Source organism: Montipora foliosa, chromosome 5, assembly GCF_036669935.1.
Source record: "Montipora foliosa isolate CH-2021 chromosome 5, ASM3666993v2, whole genome shotgun sequence".
NCBI classification, from domain to species: Eukaryota; Metazoa; Cnidaria; class Anthozoa; order Scleractinia; family Acroporidae; genus Montipora; species Montipora foliosa.
The window spans coordinates 4,725,293-4,737,792 of NC_090873.1; the positions used below are offsets into that span (position 1 = coordinate 4,725,293).

General features: G+C 39.8%; 2 long non-coding RNA genes across 5 annotated transcripts in view; one reads left to right on the forward strand and one right to left on the reverse strand.

Annotated features, from left to right (window-relative positions):
* LOC138003443 (uncharacterized) overlaps positions 1-12,500 on the reverse strand; it is a 199,688-nt gene that overhangs the window by 91,432 nt on the left and 95,756 nt on the right. The gene's annotated exons all lie outside the window — the stretch shown is intronic.
* The window catches only part of LOC138003438 (uncharacterized), a 22,987-nt gene that overhangs the window by 1,804 nt on the left and 8,683 nt on the right, over positions 1-12,500 (forward strand). For 2 of the 3 annotated variants that reach the window (XR_011123541.1, XR_011123542.1), the window contains exons 2-3: positions 528-629; positions 11,927-12,138. This is a non-coding gene — a long non-coding RNA (uncharacterized lncRNA). Of the gene's footprint in view, positions 1-527; positions 630-2,249; positions 2,369-11,926; positions 12,139-12,500 lie in introns of those variants that run through there. The other variant, XR_011123543.1, reaches the window with a different exon arrangement.

Sequence of the window (12,500 nt, forward strand, 5' to 3'; positions counted from 1 at the left end):
TAGCATTAAAACAACTAGAAATGTACTCAATCTAGCACTAATTTATCAAAGGAGCTTTTTTTAATAACTTTTCTCAACCAAATTCTGAAAGGAGTTGCTTCAGGTCAAATTTCAACCGTGAAAAGATAAAATGGATGACAATATGACCATAATCAATTTCTTCGATAAAGTCAAATTGTCGTGTTTTACTCTCCCACTGAGAAAGCACCAAAATTTCTGTAAGAAATAATCTTTTTACTTTCATGACGCGGTTATTGTCCTCATTTTCTGCAGGGATTTCCAAGAAGTGTAAAGTACCAAAGGCGTTCCCATGTAAGGGTTTCTTAGGTCTTCGTTACTGAATATAGACTAGATTTTTTCCAGCATAAAAGTTTTAAAAAAATGCCTCAAATGCAAGATATATCGATCCCGCTATACAGCGTATTCTTTATAGTGTAATGAGGAAGGAGATCTTTCCTTAATTTTTTCTTTTTTCCACTCATTGTTTCTTTTGGGGAACAACTTTACGCAACAATGTTGCTTTATAGTTTCAGAGAAAGTACAGCGCATGTGATGGGTAAAGCTGAAAGCAGTCACGAAGAAATTGGAGGGATGAAGCGGAAGATATTGGCCTTACAGATTGCTTAAAGGTGAGTTGATATCCATTTACCAAGAGTGATAGGCGGGTGATTTTCGGCGCAGTTCATTTAAGAATGCCAAACATTTCGCCTCAATGGAATCATTCAGTTTCTCTCGATTATGAAAGAAGTAAAATGGGTAACCGAAGTTAGTTGGTTTATGGATTATAGAACAAGTTAGCTTTGACCGGAGTTACAATGTTCAAATCATCAAATGGATAACTTGGAAAAAATGTTAAATGTTTGTAGCCTTAGATTATGTTTAGGGAGAGTTGCATAAAGCTCATTGCCGGCTATTTACCGTGAAAAACGAATAACTTTTAACAAACCTTGCCTCCCTGCGCTGAATTTTTTGAAACAGTCAGTTCTCGCGCGTTACCGATCTTTCGACTTTTTACAGCTTAGAATAATTTCGTAGCGGGGGTTATTTTGAAAGCATCCAGCGAGTGATCTCAAACGGCATTTTTCTCGTTCCAATCTTAGCTCTTTCATCCCTAAACAGGCTCCCATTGACGAGTTAAGACGCTTAGCGTTACATAATAGGCAAGGTGTGGAAACCGATGTAATGAATAGAAATTCAATTGTCCAAAACAAAGCATGATACGAACCATTACATGCACAAGATCCGAAAGTTGAGAGAAGGATTCAGTAAGATATAAACGCCTTTGGTGCTTTATGGGAGTGGATCTGGACTCGTTTCGGCCGAAGGGTCCCTTTTTTTGCAAGCTGATCATCATCCGTCTGAGAGCAACCCCTTCACAATTGTTCATGCGTTGGCCCCAGCATTTGACTTTTACGGCCAGTTACGGCAAGTGTTTGACTATGTGCGTATTTAAAGTGGAGAAAGAGGCTCGAGGGTCCTGGAATTTGCATCTTGCAATGATCTTGGGTGTTAGACATTGAAATACATCTTTAAAAGGAACGTGCAGTAGCCGAGATGGGCATCCAGCCAGGAATAAGATTGGTTGAACACATCTATTTCCGTGTAAACTACGCCACAACTGACTGGAAGATACTGTGATCGTGTGTTGCTGAACTCTGGACTCTTTCTAATGAATCGAAGATAAGCAATCAGGGCATCACAAGGATTAAATTTGAGCTGAAAGGCCTAAAGGTCCTTAAGGATTACAAAAACTTTTAGCGGCAAAGATAGGCGGAAAAATTCCACCGCTTATAACCCTCGACGGTGGTGACAAAGTCAAAAGGCAAAGACACATTAAGCTGAGCAGTGATCGAAATTATCAATTACCATTGCTGGAATCATCGACTCGTCATAAAACCTTGGAGAAAAAAAGAAGAATGAGTAGACAGAATGGGTAAACAGTATAAGTAGTCAACACGGAAACAAGGAAAGCATGAAACGGAACAACACTACGGCAAGAACTTCACAATTTGATAAAATGGCACAGTTTGTTCCTCACTGCATTTTTGAAAAAAAAAAAAAGCCGTACTGAATACCGGTTTTTAATGCAACTGTTTCATGTTGTTTGGAAGCAGTTGTACTAGGGGTTATCTCGATGAAATATAAAAACTTGGTTTTATGACTTAATGCTCTCGTTTCTGTGAATTGGCAAAAAAATAAAATCCGTGTTCCGGGCATCCTGGTATCCCGTCCAATACCTCCTTTATCTCAGAAGCTCCATGAGATGACCCAAGATGGCGGATAACTGCCCGCACCTCAAATAATCAGTCAATATTTGACTCTGCTAATGAGAAAAAAAGGATTGTTATTACGGGACAGTACTACAAAAGTGAGTAATAGAATCAAAGGTAACTTAAAATCTGTCTTTTTGGTTTTTTAAAGGGGCAAGAAGATGTATGTGCCTTTTGCACTAAAAGATACTACCTATTTTCCTCAAAAGGGTTGGATTGTCTGTATTTGTACACAAGAACACACAACGAGTACAAATATTTCACCACATTTGTACAGTTTGTTATTTGAACAGTGGAGAACCAGTTTGCCTAGTTAAGCATTTGAGGTGTGAACATTTTCTCTGCACTTGTGACATACAAATCTATCACACTTTGTTGGTTGTTTATACAATTCACTTACTAAAAAATTAATATCATGCGAAAAATTTGGTTCATAAAATAATACAGTAATTGCTTATTGAACGATTTATAGTGTGTAGTATTGTGTGATATTTTTACTCGTCTCTTGTATTTGATGCACAACATGATACTAAACACCTAATTGTTCAATGAGATATTATTTGGTTAGAACTGGGGTTTTATTATTAAAGGGTTGAAGCATGTAGGGATATGGGTTTAACACCGGGGGGGGGGGGGGGGGGGCGGGGAAGTTCTTAAGTTGCAGAGATGTGTTTTCCTGCATTCTGAAGCCCGAAGCAACGTTCTTCAACCACAGAAAAATCACACCTTTTAGATGCAAAAAAGTGCACTCACATCTTGGCCTTTTCTGAGCTGGAGGCAATTCAGCTCGCGAAGAAAAATAATTGGTGATCGAGCAGGCACCATTAGGACATTTCAGGCTGTCTTTTATTAAGCGCAATTTGTTTTGCAATGCATTGTGGGGAGATGCGTTTTGAGTTGAATCGAATACAGCATGATATGAAACTCTGACATTTTGACAAAAGAAGAAAGACAATGAACAGCATCATCAACAGCACACAGGAGAAAGGACAGCTGAGTAGCATTCATTTTACTGGTGACAATTTTACATTTCATCCACAAATAGAAAGCTTTTAACAAATCAACAGCACACAGGAGAAAGGATGTTGTGAGTAGCATTTGTTTCACTACAGACAATTTAAAATTTCATCAACAAATACAAAGCTTTGAACAACTAAGAAACGCATCACCAACAGCACACAGGAGAAAGGACAGCTGCATGAGTAGCATTCATTGTGCTGCTGACAATTTTAAATTTTATCCACAAATGCACAGCTTTTAACAACTAAGAACAGCATCACCAACAGCATGCAAGACAAATAACAGCTGAGTAGCATTGAATTTCATTTCATTGCTGACACTTTTAAATTTTATCTACAAATGGAAAGGTTTTAACCACTAAGAACAGGGTCACAGCGATTCATTCATTTTACTGCTGACACTTTTACGTTTTATCCACAAATGCAAAGCTTTTAACAGCATCACCAAGAGCACACAGGACAAAGGACAGCTGAGTAGCAATAATTTCACTGCTGACACTTTTAAATTTCATCCACAAATGCAAAGCTTTTAAGAACTAAGAACAGAATCACCAACAGCACACAGGATATTGGACAGCTGAGTAGCATTCATTCACTGCTGACACTGTTACCTGACTAATGTATGTCAGTTCTAGATTATCGGATATCTTGAAGTATGCCGATAGAACATGTGATCTATGGCTGTAAAATGTAATACTTCAGTTAAATCTTTTGATTAAAGAACTTAACATGGTAGCAGCGGTAAGTGAACTTTAAGCCTTACCACCGTTGTCAAAGGCAATTCCTGAACCTTAAAACCGTCCAGAAACAATGTCAAGTCCAACATCGCCATCAGGCGAACTGCCGCAAGCCTCGGGCCCACAGATCATTGCGCCTTCACCACCTGTTCTACACGGAATACAGCCTCCCACAGGTTTAGTTCTTTCAGCTAAAGAAAAAGCTGTAAACTGGAAAGTTTATAAACAACAGTGGGATATTTACGCCATTGTTGCACAGCTCGACAAGCAGCCTGAAGACTACAGAGTCACCTTCTTGTACTCGATTGGACCCGACAGGGTCAAAATCTACAACAGTTTGGATCTGAGCGAAGAGAACCGGCGCAAGCTATTGGAGATAATGAAAGAATTTGATAAGTACGCGATAGGAGAAACTAATGAGACTTATGAACGTTATATGTTCAACAGCCGCGATCAAAAGGAAGGTGAATCTATCGATGCCTACGTAGGAGAACTGGGAACACTGGCACAAACATGCAATTTCTGCCCATGTTTACACGACTCGCTGATCAGAGATCGAATTGTTCTTGGTGTACATGAGGGTGACACACGCAAACGCCTATTGCGTCAGACGAAATTGACTTTGCAAAAATGCATCGACATAGTAAAGAGCGATGAGGCTTCGAACACCCAGATGAAGAAGATCATCCAGACATCGAAGACAGAAGATATTCATAAACTTAAGATGAGAAAGCCCAGAAAAACAGAGCAAGATTCACGAGACAAGAATGCGAAGCAAACAGACAGAAAGTATCCCGACCGGAAACACGATAATGGACGAAAACCTGCAAGTGATAAACCGTGTGAGTTCTGTGGGAGAAAACATTGCAGAAGTAGAACCAATAATTGTTCCGCTTGGGGCGGTATTTGTGGATCCTGTTGCAAAAAAAATCATTTTGCAAGCCACTGTAGAGCGAAAGAAAGAGCACACCAAGTCGAAGTAGATGAAACAAGCGAGGAAGAATTCCTTTATTGTTTGGCCACAAAGCCAGAAATGACAGGAACTGTCAGCAGTGTCACAGATGCTTATTAACGAGAAACCCGTAAAGTTTCATCTCGACTGCGGTGCCACTGTGAATGTTTTACCGGTCAAATATGTCAACAAGGAGGATGTTCAATCCACAAAATGAGTGTTACAGATGTGGAACAAAACCGAACTTAAACTGGAAGGGACCTGTGGCGTGACTCTACGTAATCAAAAAAACCGCAGAAAGTACTCTGTCGAGTTCATTGCTGTTAAGGACAATTTAACTCCATTGCTAGGAGCAAAGGTGATACAACAAATGGGGCTCATAGAAGTGCATGAAGAAAACTTTGAAAGGGTGGCCGCAACAAAAACAGAAAGTAAGAAGACTCTGACAGCCCATGAGATAATAGAAGAGTACAATGATGTATTTGAAGGAGAACTGGGGACACTCGAAGGAAAGCAGCACCTCGATGTTGACCCGGCTGTGCCACCAAATATTGCCCCGTCACGGCGTGTACCATTTGCCATTAAGCCAAAGCTCAAAGCGGAGCTTGAGAGACTGACAGAGATCGGAGTACTGATGCCTGTTGATGAACCCACTGACTGGGTGAGCAACCTAGTTATCGCAACGAAGGAGTCCGGGGATGTGAGACTTTGTTTGGACCCACAACAACTAAACAAAGCACTCAAGAGAGAGAGATACCCCCTTCCTGTCATTGACGACATACGTGTACTTCCAAACCTCTCACGAGCAAAAGTCTTGACTAAAGTGGATGCAAGAAATGGCTACTGGCACGTAGAGCTTGGCGACGAGTCGAGCAAGCTGACAACCTTTGATACACCCTATGAGAGGTACCGATGGAGACGACTTCCATTTGGAGTCAGTGTAGCCAGTGAAATGTTCCAAAAGAGGCTGAACCAGGCACTTGATCGACTTGATGGTTTGTTGACAGTTCATGACGACATGGTTATTTTTGGGGTAGGAGATACATGTACCGAGGAGGAGGCAACAGCTGTCCACAACAGGAAGTTACAGCAGATCCTGCAGTGGCGCAGAGAAAGAGGGGTGAAGCTGAATAAAAAGAAGCTACAGCTGCTATGCAAGGAGATCCCCTACATGGGACATCTGGTCACAGCGGATGGTCTCAAACCTGATCCAGAGAAAATTGAAGCATTGTGCAACATGCCCAAGCCCAGCAATGTGAAAGCTGAGACGATTCTGTGGTTTTGTAAACTACCTTGCCAAGTTCTTACCTTGGCTAGCAGAAGTGCTGGAGCCCATACAGCAATTAACACACAAAGAAGCATCATGGCAGTGGCAACATGAGCATGAAGTAGCCTTTGAGAAGGTCAAAAAGCTTGTGACACAGGCACCCTTGCTGAAATACTACGACCCCAGCGAAGAGCTCACTGTTCAGTGTGACGCAAGTGACAAGGGACTTGGGGCTGCCCTAATGCAAAATGGGCAAGCTGTGGCATTTGCCAGCCACGCACTTACAGACCTAGAGACCCGATATGCCCAGATCGAGAAGGAGATTCTGGCAGTAGTCTTTGCACTCCAGAAATTTGACCAGTATCTGTATGGTCGTCCCGTAACAGTCCAGAGTGACCACAAGCCGTTAGCAGCGATCTCCAAGAAACCACTCCGAACAGCACCCAAGAGACTTCAAGGAATGCCATTGAAAATCCAGAAATATGACGTCACGATCATCTACAAAGTTAACCTGGTCCAGAAATGTACCTTGCCGACACCCTAAGCCGAGAATTTCTACCTACCACCCTGAACACCCAAGGAGAGTTTGAACGTGTGAATGCTGTTAAGCTACTACCGATGACTGAAGAGAGACTCGAGGAGATGAGAGCCAGCACCCATGATGATAAAGTCTTGCAACAGCTGAAAGAGGTAATCCATACTGGTTGGCCGGAAGAAAAGCAGCAGCTCCCAGCTGTACTGGCCCCTTACTTCAGCTTCAGGGATGAAATGAGTGTCTATGATGGTCTTGTCTTTAAAGGCGAGCAACTCCTCATCCCAAAACTGATGAGACCAAAGATGAAGGAGTGCATTCATTACTCTCACATAGGCATGAATGGTTGTTTAAGATGAGCCAGAGAGTGTATGTACTGGCCCGGCATGACTGCAGAACTGAAGGAGCACATCGCCCAGTGTGAGACGTGTAGCAAATGTGAGGTGAAGCAACAGAGAGAGACCTTGATGAGCCACGAAGTTGCAGAACGCCCGTTGGAGAAGATCGGTACAGACCTGTATACCATAGATGGCAAAGAATATCTAATCGTTGTTGATTATTTCTCAAACTTTTGGGAAATAGACAACTTACTGGACACGAAAGCAAGCACCGTCATAAAGAAGTTGAAGTGCCATTTTGCAAGGCAAGGAATCCCAGACATTGTAATCAGTGACAATGGTCCACAATTTGCCTGCGAGAAATTTGCCAGTTTTGCAAGCGAATGGGGTTTGGAGCACTGCACGGGGAGTCCTGGACACCAACAGACGAATGGCAAAGCGGAAGCAGCTGTGAAAGTTGCAAATTAAACGACTCCTGCACAAGACGAAAGAAACCAACCGAGACATCTACCTTGCAGTTCTAGCACTAAGGAACACCCACACTGAATCAATGGTTACCAGTCCAGCCCAGCAGTTATTAGGTCGACATTGTAAAATGCAACTCCCTACTACCAAAGCTTCATCAAGACCACAGTCTGTGCGTGCTGAAGCAGTTAGGAAGGAGACTCTGGAAAGACAAGCGCGACAAGCCAAATACTACAACAAGGGCACCCGAGACCTTTTCCCCCTGGAAGAAGGGGATGTGGTAAGAATGAGACCATTTAGACTTGGATGGAAAGAGTGGGAAAAAGTGACAGTGACCAAGCGATATGATGAAAGATCTTATGAGGTATGTAATACTTCAGTTGATCTTTTGATTAAAGAACTTAACAGACACTTTTAAATTTTATCTACAAATGCAAAGGTTTTAACCACTAAGTACAGTATCATCTACAGCACACAGGAGAAAGGACAGCTAAGTACATGTAGCATTTATTTTTTTGCTGACACTTTTAAATTTTATCCACAAATGCAAAGGTTTTAACCACTAAGAACAACATCACCAACAGCACACAGGAGAAAGGACAGCTGCATGAGTAGCTTTCATTTTACTGCTAACCCTTTTAAATTTGATCTACGTGTACAAATGCAAAGCGTTAACAACTATGAACGGAATCACCAAGAGCACACAGGAGAAAGGACAGCTGAGTAGCATTTATTTCACTCCTGACAATTTAAAATTTCGTTAACAAATGTAAAGCTTTTAACAACTGAGAACAGTATCACCAACAGCACACAGGAGAAAGGAAAGATGAGTAGCATTCATTTCATTCCTGACAATTTAAAATTTCATCGACAAATGCAAAGCTTTTAACAGCTAAGAATAGCACACAGGAGATCAAAGAACAGCTGAGTAGCATTCATTTTACTGCTGACAATTTGGAATTTCATCTACAAATTAATACAAAGCTTTTAACAGCTAAGAACAACATCACCAGCACACAGGAGAAAGGATGGCTGAGTAGCATTCATTGCAGTCCTGTCAATTTAAAATTTCATCCACAAATGCAAAGGGTTCAACAACTAATAACAGGAACACCAACAGCACACAGGAGAAAGGAAAGCTGACTGGCATTCATTTTACTGCTTACACTCTTAAATATCATCCACAAATGCAAAGCTTTTTAACAACTAAGAACATTATCATCGATCAACAGCACACAGGAGAAAGGACAGCTAAGTAGCATTTATTTTTTTGCTGACACTTTTAAATTTTATCCACAAATGCAAAGGTTTTAACCACTAAGAACAGCATCACCAACAGCACACAGGAGAAAGGACAGCTGAGTAGCATTCATTTAACTTCTCACACTTTTAGATTTTATCCGCAAATGGAAACATTTAACCCTTTAACACCCAAACCGGCCTAAACAGGCCAGACTTGGGTTAAACAACTTTTAATTGCGTAAAACAGGCTCACGAAGCGCACCAGTAGAGCACCATACTTAAGAGTTTTTGGGAAATCTATCCATGAAAGAAATTTTGGTTATGATGTCACGTACATGTACATGTACGCCATTCGCTCACACAGACTGTCGGGGTGGTCGTGAGAAGGCAGGACAGCCTCTGGGGACTGGAGTGTGAATGGGCAATTTTCCTTGGCAGGAAGTAGCGTGGCAGCGTTGCATTTGGCAACCCACATTTTTCTTGTGGGAAATCGTATTAGTGACAAGCAACGGGATAAAGAGCAGAAAAGAGCATGAGAGGAGAGGGGACAAAATTTTAAGCGAAGAAATCCTTGAGAGATGTCGAGGAAGGAGATCAGAAGAAGTAGAGAAAATTTCAAATTTTAAGCTGAGAGAAATAGAGCGAGAGACAAAACACTTATTTACATGTACAATGGTTACATGTAGCTTTCACATAACCTTACAGTTTTCCTTCTGTAATGAGGAGCTTATATGCCTCGCATATTGTAAAACTAGCTAAAAAGGGAAGAAGGAACCGTGAGATTCTGGCACATTTCAACAATCACATTTATATGCTTTTTGTGTGAAATGGGTCTTCAGTTGTGAGCTGCTTTGTTTTACTGTGAAATTGCAGTCGAGTAACCAAATTTACTACACTTTAGGTTGACTTTTTAATTAGGAGAGATTTTTGCTGTTGTTCTGAACTGAAGAGGGAGAGGGATTATTAAAAGATCGTCACCCAAATGGAAAATGTTGTTGAAGAGATTACTGTGCATGTAATTTCACATTTAGTTTTTGATTAAAATTGTTAGACAAGTTATTGTTTGCAATTCTTGTTTGTTTACTGCTGTCACCACAGAGGTGTTTCATCTATTTATTTTTATCACAGTGACTGTAAACTGTACACACAATGACGATTAATTTTGTACTTAATTTATGGAGAAGAATAATTATTTCCATAAACACTGCATGTACAATCCATCACCTGCTGATAGTTTTAATAGGTATAGAATAAAGGTGATACCGAGTAATTGCATTGTGTCTTTAAGACAGGCAACAAATGCAAGGAATTGATGTATTATTGATGTACATGTATACTCGTATACTTGATGTATACTTGTAATATTTCAATATAATTCTATAATTTATCATCTTCAGACTGAAGTGAAATACAGGTAGGAGAAATTTAAATACTGCGAGATGGTACATCAGAAACAAATAATGAACCTGTCAAGAAAATAGGCATAGTTCTCTACTGGATTTTAAACCATTGTTCTAAGATGGTGATGAACGCTTGATATGGTAATCTTCTTTATAATTATAATAATAGGTTCCAAAATTATCATCATGGTCTATTATGTTTGTGTTACTATGCATGGTTTGGGTGAGAAATTCTTTGTTCATTGCAGTAGAGGGTCACATGGGTAGTTCTCATTGATAAAAATGTCCGGTAAGTTGTATAAACCTTGTACGTGTTGGGTCTGATCACAATAGTGTAGATGTTTACATATAGCGCTTTCTTTGTCCGTTAGCGCATCTTCTTGTGTGTGCGGATAAGTAAAGTTCTGTTTGTTTTGCCAATGTACGAAGAATGGCAACAGAGGCAAGGGAATTCATAGACAACATTTGATTGGCTTAATGGCAGCATTTTGTCTTAAGTGCTTGTGAAGAAACATAATTTTGTGGTCTTGTCTTTTATTCTGATTATTATTATTATTATTATTATTATTATGAGCAGTATGAAAAATATAAATATTATTATCATTAAAGTGTGAAGTACTCTGTGTCTCCTGTGCATGCTTTCTACATATTGAATGGTATTCCATTTAAAGAAACTGATCTGGCTAAATATCTTTAGTTAGTAATCAACATTTCGAAAGATCTTATAAAGTGGAGTTAAAATATTTAATAATGTAACCATAGCTAAAGCTAATTGCTCCCTTGGATTCCTGAAAAGAAATCTGTATCTTCAAGTTCCAGACATGAGAAGCATACATGCATGTGAGATTTGTGTGCCTCCAACTCAAAGAGCAGGTGTTGGAAACAATGAAGCCCACAAGTTTTAAATAGTTCAACGGCATGCTGCAAGGTGGATACTGAAGAGATAGCTCAATACTTTTAGCGTCACTTGCTCAATGACCCTGGCTGGAGAACACTGGAGCAGAGGAGAGTTTTTGCACTGCTTACACTCCTTTTTGAGATTAATTACAATGTACATGACTTGTATTATAATGGTTGACGCCAGAAAAGTACTGACTCTTAGATCCCAGCGCTCAGTGTCATGCAAAGCCATATAGCTACAGCTTCGCTCCTCTATCTACCAGTACTTCCTCTCGCTGCCTTTCATTTTACCCTAGAACAATTATGTAGTGGAACAGTCTACCTCAGTCGTTTTTTTGAGTAGATCAACCTAACTTAATTTAAAAAGTCTGTTTCTTTCACTCACAATCCTGTAAACTAGAAATTTGTACTTTGAATGTTTGTGTTAGCTGGTCAACCTCAAGCCATCAATCTTCAGCTTGAAAGAGTAGTCATTTTTGGTAAATAAATAACTAGTTATAGTGAACTGTTGTCTTGGAGGTCTACATGTAGTTCTTTGGGACTGCCTTGCCCCCATGCATTAAGACATTCATTAATTTTGATGTTTTGAACCACATGACTAAAGGAACAGGAGAGTCCTTGAAGAACTTTGAACAAATCTTTCCTGAAAAAGGATTTGAGAATTTATTACGTGACTGGACTAAATAATTGTTCTTGAAAGGAAACATTGCTTTCAACACACAAACCACCATTTGTAGTTCTGATAATTCACTTGTTCATGTACATGTATAATAATTATTCTGTTAATTATGGGTCTTTTCACAGGGATTTCAAGTACAGCCGTAGAAGCTGGCAATCAGCTGTCTACTCCCATCTACTGCCTGTATGTTGTTAGAACTTTACCTCTCACTACTGGCTAATCTGCCTTGAAAAGGCAGAGGAGAACCTTCCAATCTCTGTGATGCTTAACACAGATAGCAGAATGATGTAGTTTGGCATCTGTTTGATGTTGTCGGTGAGCTTCCTCCATTGCTAAGGTACACAAATTAGAGTAATTCCTCACCAAATAATTATTTTGACGAGAAGAGCAGTTTTTATTTGAATTTAATTAATTTTGTAAAACCAAAATCAAGTAATCACTTATACATGTAGGCCAATCAGATCTTGAAACAACTATAAAAGATATTTAAACAATTTTAAATACAGGGAAAGAGATTATATTTTAAGCAAGTTACGTGATATGTTTTGGTTTACAGCTGTAATGTCTAATTTGTTGGCAAAGTGGCATGAACATTTCTATAACTATCACAGAGAGTTGCACTGTACATAGTATTAAAACCAATTTGTATCGACACCCAATTTAAAACCCCTTCAATACATACTTACCGGTAATTGACCG